Source organism: Lithobates pipiens, unplaced genomic scaffold (genome assembly GCF_037356315.1).
Source record: "Lithobates pipiens isolate NorthernLeopardFrog02 unplaced genomic scaffold, aLitPip1_a1.2 Scaffold_22, whole genome shotgun sequence".
NCBI classification, from domain to species: Eukaryota; Metazoa; Chordata; class Amphibia; order Anura; family Ranidae; genus Lithobates; species Lithobates pipiens.
Genome location: NW_027507784.1, coordinates 48243746 through 48266290, shown reverse-complemented (window position 1 = coordinate 48266290; position 22545 = coordinate 48243746). Strand labels below are relative to the sequence as shown.

General features: G+C 43.4%; 1 long non-coding RNA gene across 1 annotated transcript in view; it reads left to right on the top strand.

Annotated features, from left to right (window-relative positions):
• The window catches only part of LOC143923741 (uncharacterized), a 112639-nt gene extending 91804 nt beyond the window's left edge, over positions 1–20835 (top strand). The window contains exons 3-4 of the long non-coding RNA XR_013261777.1: positions 16351–16480; positions 18974–20835. This is a non-coding gene — a long non-coding RNA (uncharacterized LOC143923741). The remainder of the gene's footprint in view (positions 1–16350; positions 16481–18973) is intronic.
• The last annotated feature ends 1710 nt before the right edge of the window (positions 20836–22545 follow it).

The following is a 22545-nucleotide window of genomic DNA, read 5'->3' as shown; positions in this document are numbered from 1 at the left end:
AAAAACCATCAGTCCCTCATAGCGTTGGCCTTTGCAGGATCCTCCATAAACATCTGTATCAAAATACTACACTGCGGTACCTCTCGAGTGTGTTATTAGGCCTTAAGCCGACAGGCTGGCTCAGAGACAACCGCTTACCGCAGCGCACGCATTACCAATTTCCAGATAACTTCCTTCACCCGCAAAGACCAACACCAGCCATTGCCACGACATCCAACCGCTCCTGTCTTGTAATGAGAGAGAACAAACACATACACAACAGGCCTGCAAAAACAAAACACCAAACCTTGGGGAGGGTGGACGGGAACTTTCCCTCATGCTCTGGTGCCATGGAGGAGGGGTCAGCTTCCTATATTAACTCTGTACCCCCCCCCCCCCCACTCTGGTCATTCCTAGAGCCCCTACTATCCACTACCCCCTGTTAACTACTGTCATGCCAGGCCTTTGCTTACTTCATTTTATTCATTTATCTCCGGGCTTTTCTGGAATTTGGTTTTATCTGAGGTGTGAAGGTGCAGAAATTGGGGCTGATCTGAGCTCAAAAGGTGTAGAAAATGGTGTTGATCTAAGGCAGCCATTCTCAACCAGGGTTCCGTGGAACCCTGGGGTTCCTCCAGAGGTTACTAGGGGTTCCTTGAGGTGTGGCTGATGGACCACCTATTTGATGATGCCTACAAACTTCAAGGTTCAGCACCACTTAGCAAAGCCAGCATCTTGACACCAAATATCTTTTTAGCTGTCTTTAAGGGTGGCATTCTGAACACTACTTGAAGGGGGACATTCTTCTTATTGGCCACCAAAATAAGGAGCACTGTTCCTATTGAGCCCTGCTGATTTGGTTTTAGTAAGGGTTCCTCGAGACATGAAAATTATTTTTGAGGTTCCTCTAGGGTTAAAAGGTTGAGAAAGCCTGATCTAAGGTGTGCAGGAATTGGGGAGCATCTGCATTCTAAATATAAATGTGTATAGGTTAATATAATTATACTTGCAACAAAATGAATATGCACCTTAAATAAACAGTGATAAATCTAATGTAAACGTTACCCACTAGAAAAAGTTAAAAACATCCTTAAAGTCCTTTAAAATCTTATTCCACTCCTGATGTGAATATTATAATTGCTGCAAATTAAGTATCCACAGAACATGCGTGCTTCAACATGAAGATATCCTCATGCTCAACTACTGTGTACCACCACCTTTTAATGTTGCCGCTTACCTCAAATATGGACCCACACTAAGGTAAGGTCAAATCAAGCTTCCCCAGCAACCTGGGACATAACCATTCCACTCTTCACCAGAAAAGAAAACTCCAGCTTTATCATCCACTCAATAACACAGTGAAAACCAATTCAATAAAGGAAAGGAAATAAAAAATCTCTCATAGTGTAGTATCCTAAACCATGTAACATTTATTAGAGCAGAAAAGAAGACTACTAACTAGTGTTGGGTGAGCAGTACGGATCAAGCATAAGTTTGCCCATAAGCTTCTTCCATTCAGGCAAGACGGCCTAAGGACCACCTCAGAATTAGTAGGCCCCAGACAGGTTTCTGGGCCTACTTGCACAGCTTGCAGTGACGTAGCCTCAGGCCAGAAGGGCCACGAGGTGAGGACTGAATATAGCACATGGCATCTGTCCAATAAATACCCCTTCCCAGAATGCACAGCGGAAGGAACCTCCTACTGGGCTGTTTCTGGAAAAAGAAGATTCCTTACAGTTTAACCTAGTTGTTATTCTCACACTGACCTGTGATACCACAGGTCAGTCTACCTCCTTGCTACAGGCAACAGTGGGAAGCGCACCACACAGTCAAATTTAGGACAGAACCAAATAAACTATGTACAATCAATCCCGAGCTGTTTACAGCTCAGCCAAAAACTAAATTTACATTATAGCTCCATATTTAGGAACAGGGGGCTACAATTACATTTAGTGGTGTATACAGTGCTGTATGCGAATATTTATTTATTTTTGGTTGTTTTTTTTTTTTTTTTTGGTTCCCTGCCTGGCCCCTTTTTTTTTAAATTGCCAGCCACCGTTTACTTACTGCAACGCTGTTGTTCTCCCTTGCTTAGTAATATATATATTTTTTTATAGTTTTTCCATTTCTGTCAGCGGCAGTCCTCAATTTTAAGTGCACCAAATGCCACTTTTCTGTCAATAAAGTGCATCCAATCACTAATTTTCTATTATCGATTACATTTGGGTAATAAGCCCTCATCATGTCTGGGAGGCCAACAAGGAGAGGCAGACATTCCCATGCCACTATGAGGGGTTTGCAGCGTCTGTGTCTAGGGGCAAAGGTGGACGTGGTCCGTCATCAGGCAGGGCATGTTTGTCTCTGTTTAGTGATGTTGCCCATGCTATCCAGCCACAGCATGCACACTAGTTCACAGTCCACCGCAGCTGCCAGAGCGGCTTATTCTACCTCCTTGTCCATAGCTACACCTTCCATAGCCCCAGCAACATGCACGGAGGAGTCAGCTGAATTATTTGACCACAGCGTCAGCCACTTGCTTCTTTTGGATGCACAGACATCGCTTGATTCTGATGTTGGTTCTGAGGTTAAGGAAGGGAGTACCATGAGCCTACAGAGAGGGGAGAACACTTATAAACAACAAATTGGCAGTCATGTTCCCCCAGCCACCATGTATTGCCAAGCTGGCTCAAGTGATGAGGATGGAGGGGATGATGATGATGAGGTCACTGACTCAACTTGGGTGCCTGTTAGAGCAGAAGAGGAAGGAGTAGTATGTCCTCCAAAGGCAGACATTATGGAAAAGTAGGGAGCAGCCACCCTATTCCATCAGATTGTAGTGCTCTTATCTCCCAGCCCATTTCCCACAGCTCAACTGTGTGGGCCTTTTTTAGCCCATGTGCAGCCGATTGCACTGTTTTGCAATTTGCAATCTCTGCCACAAGCAGATCAAGCGTAGCAAAAAACACTAGCTATTTGGGTACCACATGCTTGCAAAGGCATTTAACTTTCAATCACTCGTTGGCAAGAGCACCTGAAAGCCACACAAAAGGGACACACCTAATTTCCTCACTCCTCACCTTTCATCTCTACTCCCGCTATATCTCATGATGACGACCTCTCAGCAGCCTCGACTGACAGGGATGATGGTATAACAAAGGGTGTCACAGGTCCTTGCAACAAGTCTGCCAGCAGCACACAATCAGCTGTAGAGTATAGCAGGCACATTTATCTGCCCCAGCTGCTGCAGCGAGTAAAAAAATACATTCCTTATCACGCACATGCCCAATGTCTAAATTCCAGCTTGACCAAATTGTGGCTTTACAACTCCTGCCTTTCTGTCTGGTGGATTCTTCCCCCTTCCATGAATATGTAGAATGTGCTGTACAACAATGGCAGGTTCCCAGTTGCTATTTCTTTTGATGTAAGGCCATTCCAGCTCTGTACATCACATGGAAGGCAATTTTTTGACATTGTTGGGCAAAGCAGTCAGCCACAGGGTCTACCTTATTGCTGACTTGTGGTCCTGCAAGCATGGTCAAGGACGATACATTTAGTTCACAGCAAACTGGGTAACACTGTTTGCAACTAGGAAGGATGCTGGACAGGGCTCAGGGCTGGAGCTTGTTTTGCCACCACGTCTCCATACAGCTGGTGGTGATGACGTGACATCTGTCAGCTCCACCCCATCCTCCTCCTTCATGCCCTCCTCTGCTGAATTGTCTTATGAACCATCAGTACCCTAAGTGTTCAAAGGGCTATTCAATGAGTTGGGCTAAGGCCCCATTCACACCTGACCATTTTGTAGCTTGAAGCCTGAAGCTACAAAACGCTGGAGGGGAAAAAATCTATTATTCTCAATGGAAATGGTTCACATCTCCACTTCAAGTCACCTGAAGCCGAATGCCTGAAGCTCAAACAAGTTCTGGACCCTTTTTTGTTGCTTGAATCGGGCAGATTTGGGCGTTTCTCTTTTTTTTACATTGATGACCTTTTGCCCTGCAAAAAAATTGTGGCAAAAAACGCTGCAAAATCGCGGTAAAATCGCACGATTTTCTGCCTGAAAACGCTATGCGCAGGTGTGAATGGGGCCTAAATGCCGTGTTTCAGCTGGTCTGTCTAGGGGACATGACCCACACCGGAGCAGAGATTCTTTCAGCTCTGCAGGGGCAGGCCCAGAATGGTTCACGCCTTGGAATCTTGAGCAAGGAATGATGGTGTGCAATAATGGCACTAACTTTTTGTCCACCCTTCGACATCCAAAGCTGACACATTTGCCATACCTGGCATAGGTCCTCAATTTGGTGGTGCAGCGTTTATTAACCACTTGCCAACTGTATACTGTATATATGCAATGGCAAGGCGGCTCTGTTGTGCAGAATCACGTACTTGTACATGATCCTGTACTTCCGGGTTTGGGGTGTGCAAGCGCGCCACCGACAACCCACTCTCCCACTGTATACTGTATATATGCAATGGCAAGGCGGCTCTCTTGTGCAGAATCACGTACCTGTACATGATCCTGTACTTCCGGGTTTGGGGTGTGCACGCGCGCCACCGACAACCCACTCTTCCACTGTGATTGGACACAGCAGGAGCCAATGAGTTGGTCCAGCAGACTCATTGTCCTCTGGGATCCGCCGAGCATTCGGGAGGGAGGAAGCAGAATGGCGGTCTACCTATGTAAAGTAGGGAACGTAGTGAACACAGATCTTTGCCTTCCCACAGTACAAGCAACCCTCCCACACAATAAACAAGCACATTTTAGGCACACATTTAACCCTTTGATCACCACTGATGTAACCCCTTCCCTGCCGGTGTCATTAGTACAGTGACAGTGCACATTTTTAGCACTGATCACTGTATTAATGCCACTGGTCTCCAAAAAAGTGTCAATTAGAGTCTGTTTCGTCTGCTGTAATGTCACAGTCCCACTTTAAATCACGAATCGCCACCAGTACTAGTAACAATAAATAATTAACTGAAAATTCCATAAATATATCCCATAGTTTGAAGACGCTATAACTTTTGTGCTAACCAATCAATATACGCTTGTTGGGATTTTTTTTTACCAAAAATATGTAGCAGAATACATATTGGACTAAATTGATAAAGAAATTAAATTTTTTTCCCTTTTTTTATTGGATATGTTTTATAGCAGAAAGTTGACGGTATTTTTTTGTTAACACAAAAAATGGCCTGGTCATGAAGGGGGGTAAACCTTTTCAGAGCTGAAGTGGTTAAACAATACCCAGGTTTGCAAGATCTTCTAAAGTTGACAATGCTGCAGCGGCTGCAGATGCAGCAGAGGGCCATCAACGAGTACCTCAGTATGGCAGTATGTGTCAGCATGGCACAAGGACAGGCTTAGGGAACCTTTGTTTTTTCCCCATGCCAATGGCTTCTGATGAAGGATGCATGCACTGTACTGTCAACTTTTGTGGAGGCAACAAGGATGGTGGGCCATTACAATGCATGCCTCAGTGACACAATCCCTCTTGAGTTCCTGTTGGAGCAGACTCTGCATGGCATTATGGACAGGGCACTTAAGGCAGAGTAGCAGGAGGAAGAGGAGGACTTCCTTTCCTCTTAAGGCCCACCTTTATGCAGACACCATTCTTGCGACACCACAGAACACACAAGAAGAAGAGGGAGGAGCAGGAGGAAGAGGAAGATTCTGGCAGTTTTGGAGGCATTGAAGCAGAGGAAGACATACGCCAAACCTTAAGAGAGGGTTTTCAGTCCCCAGAAACCTTGGGAGTAGTACGTAGATGGGAGGAGGCAGTTCCAGATACTGTAATCCTCAGTGATCCTGAGGACTCTGCTTCTCATGCCTCGGCAAACTTGCGGTGCATGGCCTCCCTTATTTTTCAAAGCCTGCAAAAGGACCTAAGAATTTGTGTCATCAAGGATAAGGATCATTATTGGTTGGCAACCCTTCTTGACCACTGTTACAAGGGGAAAGTCTTGGAACTCAACACATCCTCACAGAGGGAGCAGAGGATGAAATATCTTGAGGACATCTTAAAGAAGAGTTTATGTAATGCCTTTCCAGAGTCTGGTAGGTTGCAGTCTCATGGAAAATCTACTTTTGAGGCTTCTTTTGGTCCAAGGATGAACAGTGAAGTGATGCATTTATAAAACTTTTTAGTCCTTGGTGCCGAAGGCTGTCAGCTTTTACAACCCATCGACAGCGCCTGTATCAAATGGTGAAAGATTATCTAGGGGCCCATTTCCAAATGGGCATTCAGTGCTGCTGGAGGTTTTTTGACAGATAAAAGAGCCCGTCTGTCCACAGACTCCATTGACCAGCTGACATTTGTCAAAATGAATCAGTCCTGGATCAGCAGCAGCTATCAAGCCCCTGATGCTGATGTCCCTGATTAAGTTTTATTGGGATCTCAAATCTCTGCAGGACTGTTTAGGCTGCCTAGCTTTGTGGGTGTTGCTTTTATCTTGAAGTATTTTTTCGGTATAGCTTTCATGGGCACAATTTTTCCACACCTGTTTGACAGGTGCATATAATTTGCTTTCATCAAGAGTACCTCTAGAAGGTTAAGGTGTGAAGGCACCACCAACACTCAAAGACCAATTTTTCGGCAACTGTTTGACCGGGGCATCAAATTAAATTTTTTTACACCAAGGCCAATTCTTGTTTTCATCAAGACTACCTGTAGAAAGTTAAGGTGTGAAGGAACCACCAACCCCCAAAATTTTTTTTTTTTCTGTAACTGTTTGACCGGGGCATATCATTTAAAAATGTTTACAGTAAGGCCAATTCTTGCTTTCAACAAGAGTACCGCTATAGGGTTACAGTGTGAAGGGACCACCAACAACCAAAGACCAATTTTTCTGCAACCATTTTGATAGGGGCATCAAATTTCATTATTTTACAGCAAGGCCAATTCTTGCGTCCACCAAGAGTACTTCTAGAAGGTTAAGGTGTGAAGACACCACCAACACCCAAAGACCAATTTTTCCACAACTGTTTGACCGGGGCATTAAAATTTAATTTTTTACAGCAAGTTCCATTCTTGCTTCCATCAAGAGTACCTCTATAGGGTTACGTTGTGAAGGCACCACCAACACCCAAAGACCAATTTTTCCACCACTGTTTGGCAGGGGCATAAATTGAAATATTTACAGTAAGGCCAATTCTTGCTTTTATCAAGAGTACCTCTGTAGGGTTGCGGTGTGAAGGCACCACCAACACCCAAAGACCAATTTTTCCACAACTGATTGACAGGTGCATCAAAGTAAAAATTTTTACAACAAGGCAATTCTTGCTTTCATCAGGGGTACAGCTAGAAGGTTAAGGTGTGTAGGCACCACCAACACCCAAAGGCCAATTTTTACGTAACTATTTGAACGGGGCATCAAATTTCAATTTTTTGTACCAAGGCCAATTCTTGCTTTCATCAAGAGTACCTATAGTAGGTTATGGTGTGAAGGCACCACCAACCCACAAAGACCAATTTTTCTACAACTTTGGTATTTCCATCCAAAGTCTGCTAAAGGCACACCAGAATTTATCCAAAAAATCTCTAATCTTGTTCTAACTGTTCTTGTTCTAATTGGGCAACAAAGTGGCAAATGAGGTTTAATGTTGATAAATGTAAAGTTATGCACTTGGGGGCTAAGAATATGCATACATCATACATACTAGGAGGTGTACAACTGGGGAAATCAGTGGGGGAGAGAAGGATCTGGGGGTTTTGGTAGATCATAAGCTCAATAGAAGCATGCAATTTCAAGTCCTTTCTTGTATTAAGAGATGTATGGACTCCGGAGAAAGAGATATCATGTTGCCCCTGTTCAAATCATTAGTAAGACCTCATCTGGAATATGCAGTTCAGTTTTGGGAACCAGTTCTCAAAAAGGATATCGGGGAACTGGAGAAAGTGCAGAGATGGGCAAGCAAACTGATAAGAGGCATGGAGGAGCTCAGCTATGAGGAAAGATTGGAGGAGCTGAATCTATTCCCTCTTGAGAAGAGGAGATTAAGGGGGGATATGATCAACATGTACAAATACATAAGTGGTCCATATAGTGAACTTGGTGTCCAGTTATTCACTTTAAGGTCATCACAGAAGACAAGGGGGCACTTTTTACATCTAAAGGAAAAAAGATTTCATCTCCAAATACTGAAAAGTTTCTTCACAGTAATGCCACGTACACACGAGCGAAATGTCCGACAGAAAAAGTCAGACGGAAGCTTTTCATCGTATATTCCGATTGTGTGTATGCCTCATCTGACTTTTTTTTTTTAATTAATTCTGACGAACCTAGAAATAGAACATGTTCTAAATATTTCCGATGGAACCAATTCCTATCGGGAAAACTGCTCATCTGTATGCTGTTCCGATGGACCAAAAACAACGCATGCTCTGAAGCAAGTACGAGACAGAAGGTATTGGCAATTGGCTATTGAACTTCCTTTTTCTAGTCTGATCGTACGCGTTGTACGTTACCGCATTCTTGGCGATCAGACTTTGGAGTGATCGTGTGTACGCAAGACAGTTTCAGCGGAATTCCGTCGGAACTCCATGGAAAAACCTTCAGAGGTTTTTTTTTTCCGACGGGAAAAACGGTAGTGTGTACAGGGCATAAGAGCTGTAAAAATGTGGAATAGACTCTGTCCAGAGGTGGTTCTGGCAAGCTCAGTAGATTGCTGTAAAAAAAGCCTGCATTCTTTCCTAAATATACATAATATAACTGGGTACTAACATTTATAGGTATAGTTGATCCAGGGAAAATCCAATTGCCTCTCGGGGGATCAGGAAGGAATTTTTTCTCCCCCGCTGTAGCAAATTGAAGCATGCTTTGCTGTTTTTTTTTTTCCTTCTTCTAGATTAACTGTGGGCGAAGGAATGTGTATATGGCATGGTATTATTATCATTATTTTTTATTTATTTATTTATTTATTTATTTATTTATTTTGGTTGAACTGGAAGGACTTGTGTCTTTTTTCAACCTGACTAACTATGTAACTATGTAGTCATATTATAATTTATTAAAAAATAAATTGTTCATATGTGTGTGCACTGTGTGGGGCGCTGGACTGTCTATTAGGTCCGTACATGTGCCGTGTGTCTATTAGGTCCGTACATTTTTGAAAGGCATGTAATTTGAGGCTGAGGCTCTAATTGCCTTGTTTCAGGTTGTCCTCAGGCGCAGAGCACTGCACCCCCACCCTTCCACTGTTGATGTTAGCGAATCAATATTCGTCATTGCGTCACTTCCGGCTTCTTGTCCTCTGGAACGCAAGGCATCCTTTGGTGAGTGCGGACCTGAAGGGGTTTGTTTGCGATTCCCCCACCCCAAAATTGTTTTTTTTAGCACTTGCCGCCACTGGTCAACAGTCTTGTCAGGTTTAGCCTTTTTTCATTTTGACCACTCTGGGCATCTGTATGGAGTAAGTTGTTTATTGTAAAAGTCCACCTTCTTTTAAAACTGGTGTTGTTTATTGTCCGTTGTTATTACATCTTGCACATCTAAATAGATAGATAGAGGTAATGGCATACAGAAGTAAGTTCGGTGTGATGAAGGGATTTTAAATGTCTTTCCAGTTTTATATTCTTAATGGACACTAGAGGGCAGCCTGTTATATGGTTTCTTAGGAAGCTCGGTTTTGCATGCTATCTTTTGCTTACAGAACAGAACACCTGCCATGTCCGAAATGTAAGAATACAGTTCTGGCCTTGTTCTGAAAGTGCTCGGTGTCTGGTTGTGTCTGCCTTCAATATTTCTGAAATAATGATACATCCAAACAGTGCTGGGCCTTAACTGCTTAAGCCCCATCCACCCATGTCACACGGACATATGGAAATATCCAAGATCTTGCTGCCAGAATCTGACAGCAAGATCCTGCAAACATTTTTATTCTTATGCTGTATGCATGTAATCGTTTCAGTAAGGCTCAGTTCACACCTGATTGTTTTGGAATTATGACCAGGATCGCAGTAAAATGTGGGATGTGGTTGCAGTGCCATTATTTCTTAATAGTACTAATAGTACCCTAAACGCAGTACAATTTTGCTGCAATTGTGCAACAAAACACGCGAAAGTCACAGCAAAAAACGAAACGCTAAACACTCCTGGCTAAAAGCCAACATTTGGTACATGAGCTTCTTTGGTGCATTTTTGGAGGGTAATGCTCCAAAAACGCACCACAAAATTGTGCAAAAAAAAGTGACACTGTAGCGTCGCTCCTTGTCGGTCAGGCGTGAGTAGGGCCTAATATGTACATGCGTACAATGCCAGTGGTTGGTAGGACACTAGGTGTGCCGTTGAGATGCCCAGAACATAGACCGTGTGCTGCATCCATCATGCCTGTCACATCAGGAAGAGGGTCTGTGGCCATGCAGGCACTGCGACCCCATTGACTTGAATGGGCTGTCTGCGTGCAGCACCTTGCTGACACAAGCCACACACAAAAAACAGCCTATTCATGGTGTATAGACTCAGCACCCCTGTAAGTGAGACCCTACAAATACACACTGCCAATGGAATGACCAGTATTTATACCCCCTTTGGCAGATTGTCAAAATCATCGCCATCATCATCACCAGTCCTATTAGGTACCAGCATGACTTCATAACCTGTCAGTAACTTGGTATTACTTTACATATGTACAGGTGATACTCGCAAAATTTGAACATTGTGGAAAAGTTCATTTATTTCACTAATGCAACTTAAAAGGTGAAACTAATATATGAGATAGACTCATTACATGCAAAGCAAGATAGTTCAAGCCATGATTTGTCATAATTGTGATGATTATGGCTTACAGCTCATGAAAACCCCAAATCCACAATCTCGGAAAATTAGAATATTGTGAAAAGGTGAAATATATTAGGCTCAAAGTGTCCCACTCTAATCAGCTAATTAAGCCATAGCACCTGCAAAAGGTACCTGAGCCTTTAAATGGCTCTGGTTCAGTAGGAATCACAATCATGGGAAAGACTGCTGACCTGACAGTTGTGCAGAAAACCATCATTGACACCCTCCATAAGGAGAGAAAGCCTCAAAAGGTAATTACAAAAGAAGTTGGATGTTCCTAGAGTGCTGTATCAAAGCACATTAATAGAAAGTTATGTGGAAAGGAAAAGTGTAGAAGAAAAAGGTGCACAAGCAGCAGGGATGACCGCAGCCTGGAGAGGATTGTCAGGAAAAGGCCATTCAAAAGTGTTGGGGACTTTCACAAGGAGTGGACTGAGGCTGGAGTCAGTACATCAAGAGCCACCACACACAGATGGATCCTGGACATGGGCTTCAAATGTCGTATTCCTCTTGTCAAGCCACTCCTGAACAAGAAACAACATCAGAAGCATCTTACCTGGGCTAAAGAAAAACAGACCTGGTCTGTTGCTCAGTGCTCCAAAGTCCTCTTTTCTGATGAGAGCTAATTTTGCAACTCATTTGGAAACCAAGGACCCAGAGTATGGAGGAAGATTGAAGAGGCACACACTGCACGATGCTTGAAGTCCAGTGTGAAGTTTCTACAGTCTGTGTTGATTCGGGGAGCCATGTCATCTGTTGGTGTTTGTCCACTGTGTTTCAATAAGTCCGGGGTCAACGCAGTCATCTACCAGGAGATTTTGGAGCACTTCATGCTTCCTTCCGCAGGCAAGCTCTATTGGGATGCTGACTTCATTTTCCAGCAGGACTTGGCACCTGCCCACACTGCCAAAAGCACAAAAACCTGGTTCAATGACCATGGGATTACTGTGTGGATTGGTCAGCAAACTCGCCTGACCTGAACCCCATAGAGAATTTATGGGGCAATGCCAAGAGAAAGATGAGAGACACGAGACCAAACAATGCAGAAGAGCTGAAGGCTGCTATTGAGGCATCCAGGTCTTCCATATTACTTCAGCAGTGCCACAGGCTGATAGCTTCCATGCCACACCACATTGAGGAAGTAATTGCTGCAAAAGGGGCCCAAACCAAGTACTGAGTACATATGCATGCTTATACTTTTCAGAGGTCCAATATTATGTACAATTCTTGTTTTATTGATTGCATATAATATTCTAATTTTCTGAGATTGTGGCCTTGGGGTTTTCATGAGCTGTAAGCCATAATCATCACAATTATGACAAATCACGGCTTGAACTATCTTGCTTTGCATGTAATGAGTCTATCTCATATATTAGTTTCACCTTTTAAGTTGCATTAGTGAAATAAATGAACTTTTGCACAATATTTAAATTTTTCGAGTATCAACTGTATAGCTATTGTGAGAGTGAGAGCCCCTGTGTCTCTGTGAAAATGAGTGTAAAATGGACACAGGACTCTCAAAAGCCACGTACACACGATTGGATTTTTGTCTGGGAAATGTGTGATGAGATGCTGTTGGCAGAAAATCTGGTCATGTGTACGCTCCATTGGACAATTGTTGTCGAATTTTCCAGGGACAAATGTTGGATAGCGGGTTTTTCTAAAACTTTCCGTAGACAAATGTGTGTTGTCGGATTTTCCGAGCGTATGTACACAAGTTTGTCGGACAAAAGTCCAAAGTACAAACAGGCATGCTCAGAAGCAAGGATGAGCCAAAAGCAGTCGGTCTTGTAAACTAGTTTTCGTAATGGAGAATTAACATTCGTGACATGGCAAATTATGAAATCTCAAAATGCCGCGCACAATTCCCTTCTTCATTGGTATAATAATGAAGCTGCTTTGCTGGTGATACCGATGGAGTTATTGCAAACAAATTTTCAAAGGCTTTTTTTTCTAGTGATTTCAAGAATAATATTATTGTGCTTTTTTATTGTTTTATTTGGGCAAGTTACCACAACACCATTATCCCGTAGTTTTTAAGATCAAAGATACAACTATGTTGGTGTCCCTTGTCAATTTTACATTGTATTTTTTTAAATGTAACTGCCGACTCCCTAAGGGCCGGTTCACACAGCGAGGCGCGGCGAGGCGTCTCCGACTTGCCTCGCCGCGACCTGCGGGGACCTCAGCGGCGACTTGCAGAGGACTTCTGTATAGAAGTCAATGCAAGTCGCCCCCGAAGTCGCCCCGAAGTAGTACAGGAACCTTTTTTCTGAGTCGGAGCGACTCGAGTCGCTCCTCTCAGAACGGTTCCATTGTACAGAACGGGGGCGACTTGCGGGAGCGAGGCGAGGCGAGCCGTGTCGCCTCGCATCGCCTCGCTGTGTGAACCGGCCCAAACTGTCATTTGAAGTAAAATACATAGCCAAATATTATTCTACACAATTTTTTTTTATTGTGCATTAAAAAAATAAAAATAAAATTAGACATGCTATCTGCCAATAGAAGTTAACCAAAAAGTACATTCTATGCATCCAAAAATATAGAAAACATAACAAATTAAATCATCATTCAACCAGAAAAAATGATGTCAAAGCAATAACTCCAAGGCCGATAATAAATAACACCTCATCCCCTCCGATTCCACAACATGTCTGGTTGATGAATGGCCATTCAGAAACGAACTGAAAAGTGCGAACTGAAAATCGTGAATCAACACTCACCAAACTTCTACTAACATGAAATTAGCAGAAGGAGCACAAATGGTGGCGCTAAAAAGCCATTGGAGTACTGTAAACTCATTGTCTTGTTCAAGAAAACAGTTTGAGATGATTTGAGCTTTGTGCATTATCCTGCTGGAAGCCAACAGAAGATAACTCTGTAGACATAAAAGGATGGACATGGTCATCAACAATACTCAGGTAGGCTTTTGCGTTTAACTAGTTGCCGCCCGCCCACCGTCAAATGATGGCGCAACGGTGCCGCTCTCGTTCTGGGATGCTGTCATATGACGTCATCGCAGAATGGCAGCTCTTGTGTGCCCGCGGGGGCGTACAGCGTGGAGATCGTGTCCGCACCGTGTTGCTAGGACACAGCTTGGCCCTGATCTCTGTAAAGAGCCACGTACCTCCCTGCAGTGTCGGCGGCTCTACCTTTCTGTCTCACTTGCAGCGAGATCATTGGTCGGCGTCTGTGCACCCAGGCAGAGATGGGAATCACAGTGCAGCCTACTACAAGATCCCCCATCCCGCCTATGACTACACTGCACCTGCATCTCCCTGCAGGGCAAAGGCATAATGAACTAGTATGCACCGCAAACTAGCTCCTTATGAAATACTTACCTTAGAATGAGGTCATCGTATCGCAGCCCGGTCCACGTCGAGGGAGCTGACATTTTGCTCTCTGCATTTCTTCCGGGTTCGTGGCTCTGGTGCTGTGAGTGGCTGGAGCTGCGATGACATCACTCCCGCGTATGCACGTGGGAGTCTTTTTCCCTGCAAGGTCCGGCAGCGCCTGCTGGACCTACAGCCGGGCATTCACAGCGCATGCGCCGCTAGTGTCAGCGGCTGCATGCAAAGTGAATATCTCCTAAACCGTACAGGTTTAGGAGATATTAATTTTACCTACAGTAAGCCTTATTATAGGCTTACCTGTAGGTAAAAAAAAAGGATATACAACCACTTTAAGTGTTCTGGCTGAGGGAAGAAGGTTCTCATCCAGGATTTTACAATACATGGCCCAGTCCATTGGCACCTCAGGTGGCAAAGTCGGCTTGTATCTTTACCAGAGAAACAGCCCTAAAGCATCATGTTTCCACCTCCGTGCTTGACTGTAGGGATGATGTTCTTAGGGTCATAGTCAGCATTTTTCTTCCTCCAAACATGGTGAGTCGAGTTAATGCCAAAATGCTGGTCTCATCTGACCACAGCACTTTCTCCCAATCCTTCTAGATGTTCATTGGCATGACTGTACATGTGCCTTATTGAGGAGGGGGACTGGTCTTGTTTGGAGGAAGAAAAATGCTGACTATGACCCTAAGAACACCATCTCTACAGTCAAGCAGGGAGGTGGCCTCCTGAAATGTGTGCAATCCTGTTCACCTACTAATCCTTCTTGGTGCCAGAGGATGGAGGGGTCTAGACCAGTGATGGCGAACCTTGGCACCCCAGATGTTTTGGAACTACATTTCCCATGATGCTCAACTACACTGCAGAGTGCAGGAGCATCATGGGAAATGTAGTTCCAAAACATCTGGGGTGCCAAAGTTTGCCATCACTGGTCTAGACTAACATCCGGCATACACACCGGATGCTGGCTCTGTTCCCTCCCTTTTCCTCCCATTGGCGTCTGGTATGAAGCCGGTTGGGGTTCCACCCCAGGTCTCGGCATATAAGCTCTGATGAGCCAGTGGCATTTCCTCTGCTTTCTCCACATGAGAAGCATGTTTACCTCAGCATACCGCCATTTCATCACACCAGTAAGTCCAAGCCTCTATTATGTCTTGGTTTCTTTATCATGTTTTTTTGCACTTGTGCTCTTCACTTTTTTAATGATGTGCAGTGGATGACTGCTCACTAATGCCTTTTTTTTTTTTCTTCACACATCCATGCTCATGCAGGAGATTTTTGGGCAAATTTTTCACAATATCCTCACCTTTTCCTCGATTTATTTACATATTTACTTAGTTATACCTATACACTGCTATGCAATTTTTTAGATTGGTGAAGTTCAGATGTGTCCCCCAATCATTTCCCTCACATGTATTACCCTGGAAATCCTGACCCCTCTCTGGGGCTGTTCCCATGGTCCATCAGGCTCCTCCTGCCTTAGCCCCGGTGAGACATTACACTTGATGTTTTCCCCTTTTCCCACATCAAACTGAGCTCCTGGGCTCTGTCCTAGCTAATATGTAGGTACTATGCTATGCATATTATCCTAATTAGGGAATTTGTGTATTTATATATATATATATATATATATATATATATATATATATATATATATATATATATATATATATATATATATTTTATAATTTTTTTTTTTTTTTTTTTTACATTTTTCAGACATTTTACATCTTACTCCTGATGAATGGATGTTATTCCATGATGTGTGTAGAGTTCTGTTATATTAAGACCACCTGACCTTTTTTTATTATCTTATTTTTATGAAAAAATATTTTATGAAATTGCTCATGCCAATAGTATCATGTACTTGTTTATCATGTATGCGTCTTACCAATCATGTGTTCTAATTACAAGTCTGGACTGTCTTATGTATATACTAATATCTATTATGTTTCTCTTTATGTACTAATTTTATTATGTAACTGTATACCATGAATTCTTTTATTTACTATGTGATATATATGACAGCTGTTCCATGGCTTGTCCTGATTTATTTTTTTACTTCATTGCAGCATATACTCAATCATGAGAATAAATTATATTTATATTTTCATTATATATTATCTTTCCAGTGACTCCCCTCATATAAAGTCCCATAACCATAGCCCTTTTTCTTGTATACTACTAACAGGGATGGAGGCTTGTCACTGTGGTTTGTGCCAGATAATTTTTTGCTTCTCTTAAGGATTTAGATAAGTTCTGTAAAGAAGAGTGGACCAAAATCCCTCCTGAGATGTGTGCAAACCTGGTCACCAACTACAAGAAATGTCTGACCTCTGTGCTTGCCAACAAGGGGTTCTCCACCAAGTACTACAGTAAGTCATGTTTTGCTTGGGGATCAAATACGTATTTTACTCACTGAACTGCAACTCAATTTATAATATTTTGTGACTTGTGTTTTTTTCTGGATTTTTGGTTGATATTCTGTCTCTATCATATAAAATACACCTATGACAAAAAAATTAGACTCTTCATTTTTTTGCAAGTGGGCAAACTTTCAAAATCTGCAGGGGATCAAATAATTATTTTTCCCACTGTACAGAGACAAAGATGTATTTACCAAAGGCCAGTTCTTACTATCGTCTCCCTGTATCCTCATTTACTTCCTCTGTTGGGAATTATAAGTTACTAATGGTTATTATATGTGATAGATTTTACTGAAACTATGCAATGAAAATATCATTCTATCCATTATTCAATGAGCAAGTGACTTATGATTACAGACAGTGTTATATAATCAATACTCTCCATTAGCTCTGCATATATTTGTTGTAGAATGTAGAAGCACAGAGTAGTGAACTAATGACTTGTAGTGTCTCCATCACTTAGCATTAACATTTTAGAAGGACCATTTACTTTGCAAGGGTTTATTTAATAAGTGCAAGAGGCAATGCCGTACAGTAAAGCATAGCAGCCAATTAGATTTCAGCTTTCATCGCTTTACTGAAGGTAGAATAATAAAAGATGACCTATTGCTAAGACAGAAGTGTAAGGTCTAATTTTTGTTATACACTACAAGACTTGTAAAACTCAGAGGCTATTAAAAAATAGATTCTTGGGCTAACAGGAAGTAGGTTATTATTAAGGTGAAGACAGAATTCATGAAATAGAGCTTATACATTAGCCGATGCTCCTTGCCATTGGGGCTACTGTAACCTCCGGACACAGAAAGCCTGAAAATGTTGTGTCTATACCCCAAACCTTCTCTACAGCATACAGAGAGCCATGGAGTTCTGCCCTGTGCAAACGATCGGACATTGATTGGACATTCCGACAACAAAATCCATGGATTTTTCCCGACGGATGTTGGCTCAAACTTGTCTTGCATACACACGGTCACACAAAGTTGGTAGGAAATTGCGAACGCCAAGAACGCGGTGGCGTACAACACGTACGACGAGCCAAGAAAAATTAAGTTCAATAAACAGTGCGGCTCTTTTTCTTGATTCCGAGCATGCGTGGAACTTTGTGCGTCGGAATTGTGTACACACGATCGGAATTTATGACAACGGATTTTGTTGTTAGAAAATCTGAGAACCAGATCTCAAATTTTGTGTTACGGGAATTCCGATGGAAAATGTCCAATGGAGCCTACACATGGTCGGAATTTCCGACAAAAAGCTCCCATCGAACATTTTCTGTCAGAAAATCTGACCGTGTGTACGGGGCATTACTCTTTTTTTTTTTCATCATGGATAATCGTTTCTTGGTTTAGATTTCACTAGATTTACCTGCTTTACTAGATAACAGTAAAACAGCGACCAGCTGGGAAAACACATCTTGTACTGATTACTTAGTTCACTGAGAGTTCTAGTCCCTGAAATGTACAGGGGGGGCTTAAAGACACAGTATAAGATCATTGCCAAATCAACTGTAACTGGTCAGAATGGAAAATGTTCTCTTATATGTTCTGGGCACCTTATGCCTTTTAACCTGTCCATATGTGCCGGCCACGACCCAGAAACAGAATGCTTTTTCACAGAAATGATTTTCAGAATTTTATTTAAACCTTATATACAATCCAATATCCATTGGGACCATTACATATTCATGACAGCCACCATCATCATAGATCCCACATCCTAATACTGGAGCCTATTTCACCATACAGCCAGAGTATGAGTGACTTTGCCTCCTACCCATAATCTATCTGTTATTCGTTAAGGTATCTGTGTTATCCCACATTTAAACCCAAAAGTCGGTCCATGATCAGGTCCTCCGGGGCAAGCCCCGGTGTCCCCAACCATGGGTCCCATAGCTTCTCAAATTTTCCGGCACACCACCTTTGCTGGTAAATATTTTTTTCCATTCTCAGCGTATTTCCTACAGCAGTAATCAGGACACGCTTCCTGATTGGCCGGGAGGAGAATCAGGAGGACAATAGTGAATATTAATTTGCTATTGTCACACAACTTAGTGGGCCTGAGCCCACCCCACCCACAATTTTTGGAAGCCAATTAGAGCCTCCATTGGAATCCATGCGCCTGGTGCCCTGCATGTAGATTAGGGGCTGGGCGCATGGATTAGATTATATGGACGAGCCGCCACTGGTTAGGATGCCAGTGGATTGGTAAGCATGATACTGACTCGCTTGTTCGCCTTTAACATTACAAACTACTACTTACCTCTAATTAATACATTCCTCACAAAATTTGCTCTAATCGAGTTATAATATGTTATTAGGTCATTGTCATCCTAGCCCTAAATTTAGGGAGTAATTTCTATTCACTGTGTAGTGATACCTTTTGTCACAATTGTGACTATGTACTGTATCTTTTTTTCTTATTGCAAAATTCAATACATTTCAGTAAAAGAAGAAGGTCAGAAGAACATGTGAAGGACCTCAGATGAACATGTGAAGGACCTCAGATGAACATGTGAAGGACCTCAGATGAACATGTGAAGGACCTCAGATGAACATGTGAAGGATCTCAGATGAACATGTGAAGGACCTCAGATGAACATGTGAAGGACCTCAGATGAACATGTGAAGGACCTCAGATGAATATGTGAAGGACCTCAGATGAACATGTGAAGGACCTCAGATGAACATGTGAAGGATCTCAGATGAACATGTGAAGGACCTCAGATGAACATGTGAAGGACCTCAGATGAACATGTGAAGGACCTCAGATGAACATGTGAAGGACCTCAGATGAACATGTGAAGGACCTCAGATGAACATGTGAAGGACCTCAGATGAACATGTGAAGGATCTCAGATGAACATGTGAAGGACCTCAGATGAACATGTGAAGGACCTCAGATGAACATGTGAAGGACCTCAGATGAACATGTGAAGGATCTCAGATGAACATGTGAAGGATCTCAGATGAACATGTGAAGGACCTCAGATGAACATGTGAAGGATCTCAGATGAACATGTGAAGGATCTCAGATGAACATGTGAAGGACCTCAGATGAACATGTGAAGGTGCATCTCAAAATGATCAATTGCAAGCTGAATACACCTGAAACCATGCTACATTCACCTATCTGCACAGATCTTTAGCTGGCAAGTTTAAAGGATAAGTTCACCTTTGGGAACATGCTTTACATTCCACCCGTTTTTAGGGTGGAAGATGTGACATGTTCCAGCTCCTGGCAGACAAAAATAAAATTAAAATGTTTCTGCACATCCAATGGGTTAACTTATCTCCTCACTATTTATTATGAAAGTTTGCATCAAAATACAGCTTACCAATAGGGTCACCACCTTTTCTTCAAGCCAAACCCGAACACTTTAGTGGCACAGGGCACATTCATTTTCGTGGTATACACAATAGGATTATAAAAGATCTGGGACACCTTTGGGTGCCCCAAGGAGAGTGGTGGCAATGCAGCTCGTTGTGGCAAACAGTGGGTGTGGCCAAAATGCTCTTTCTGACATCATGGCCCCCCCAGTGATGCCAAACCTGCCCCCGAGACAGTGGCCAGCAGCTCTCAAATGGCAACAGACTTTTGTGTGACTACAGTGGAACCTTGGTCAACGGGTTAACGCGGTTAACAAGCGTTTTGAAAGACTTGGTTTGCAAGCTTTGTCTCTCAAAACAAGCAGAATTCAAGCTAATGGGGTGTGCAGTTCCGCATTTTGCCAGAGGTGTGGGGGGCACCAATGATGCTCGCCCGGAGCAATTCGGAGCCATTTGGAAATACTCGGAAACACTTGGAAATACTCGGTTCAGGCTTTCCGAGTTCAGCCGAGCTGTCCCCGAGTATTTTCAGTGCCCCCCACCTCTGGCCACATGCGGTATTGCATGCAATAGAAGTTAATACGGAACAAATTATCTTCATTTCTATTGACTTCTATGAGGAAACTTGCTTTGATATGCGAACGCTTTGTAATACAAGCATTCTCCTGGAGCAGATTATGCTAGTAATCCAAGATTCCACTGTATCTCAGTTACTTGGGGAGCCACAGCCCAGTCTAAATAATGTGTCCGGGTTTCAAGCAGACTGAAACCGGGACACAAGATTCCAAACCCAAACTGTCCGGGTGAATCCTGGACAGGTGGCAACCCTACTTACCAAACAAAAGTCCCTCCTCCCTAACATAAAATACCATATCCCCCACAAATAAATGATCTCACCCCCCTACTAAATCCCCCACCCCCACAGCACTATGAGGTGTATTAACCCGTTTTCACCCCCTATCTCCTCTCAAATCATGTAAAAGTATCGCTATAAACCTACCCTAAAAACTACTGTAGCTGGAACCAAAATACTGTGCCCCCCCCCCCCCCCCCTTCCAGCTCCTGAAGCCACTCCCCGCTTTTGCTGCGTTTTCCATTGAAGGGGAGGTGTGTTTTTGGTGCCCTTTTTTACCACATCATATCACATCACATCACATCACGCATGTACCAAAAAATGCAGCAAGCAGGACTTGCAGAAACACAACAGACCAGTGAGAAGATTTAGTATATTTTATATAAGATTTAATGGTCATGCATTTTTCTTCTACCTTTTTTAACGCAAAAACTGAAGAAAGCAGAAAATGTGAAAGCAGTCCTATGGATGTGTATGGTGAGGTAAGATGGCAGTATATTGTGGGAGGTTAGGAGGGACTTGTGTGCAGAGTAGTAAGGATGGCAATGTGTTAGGTAGCAGGGAGCATTGGGAGGAGGATTGAGCGTGCAGGAGGATGGTAGGCATGCCAATATGCCTCTATGCATGCCACTGCCCAGTGGCTGCTGAAGCACTGGAGTTAGTTCCATTGGTGTGCCAGTGGTCTTCATGTGAGTTACCCACAGCTTCCCAAAGACTTTGTATCAAGTCCTGTATTATTGGCACGTTTTCTGAAAGCACACCAAAAGTCCCGCATGCTGCATTTTTGGGGCACTTTCAGAAAATGCACCAAATGTGTAAGACGTAATAAAAAGTTTATTGGAAACTGCAGGTTTACTGCGCGAAACCCACGGGTACATTCACGCTGCAGCCAAACCGCAGCACAGCTGTGGGGAACTGCTTTTAGGGATCCTACACACCATGTACCTTCATACCAGCCGCAATCCACACTCCTCTACTATACATACAAGCTGGCATCCTGTACTCTGCACCCCTCTCCTGTACATATGCACTGGCATCCTGTACTCTGCACCCCTCTCCTGTACATATGCACTGGCATCCTGTACTCTGCACCCCTCTCCTGTACATACACGCTGGCATCCTATACTCTGCACCCCTCTCCTGTACATATGAGCTGGCATCCTATACTCTGCATCCCTCTCCTGTACATATGAGCTGGCATCCTATACTCTGCACCCCTCTCCTGTACATACACGCTGGCATCCTATACTCTGCACCCCTCTCCTGTACATACACGCTGGCATCCTATACTCTGCACCCCTCTCCTGTACATATGAGCTGGCATCCTATACTCTGCACCCCTCTCCTGTACATATGAGCTGGCATCCTATACTCTGCACCCCTCTCCTGTACATACGAGCTGGCATCCTATACTCTGCACCCCTCTCCTGTACATATGAGCTGGCATCCTATACTCTGCACCCCTCTCCTGTACATACACGCTGGCATCCTATACTCTGCACCCCTCTCCTGTACATATGAGCTGGCATCCTATACTCTGCACCCCTCTCCTGTACATATGAGCTGGCATCCTATACTCTGCACCCCTCTCCTGTACATATGCGCTGGCATCCTATACTCTGCACCCCTCTCCTGTACATATGCGCTGGCATCCTATACTCTGCACCCCTCTCCTGTACATCCAAGCTGGCATCCTATACTCTGCACCCCTCTCCTGTACATACGAGCTGGCATCCTATACTCTGCACCCCTCTCCTGTACATATGCGCTGGCATCCTATACTCTGCACCCCTCTCCTGTACATCCAAGCTGGCATCCTATACTCTGCACCCCTC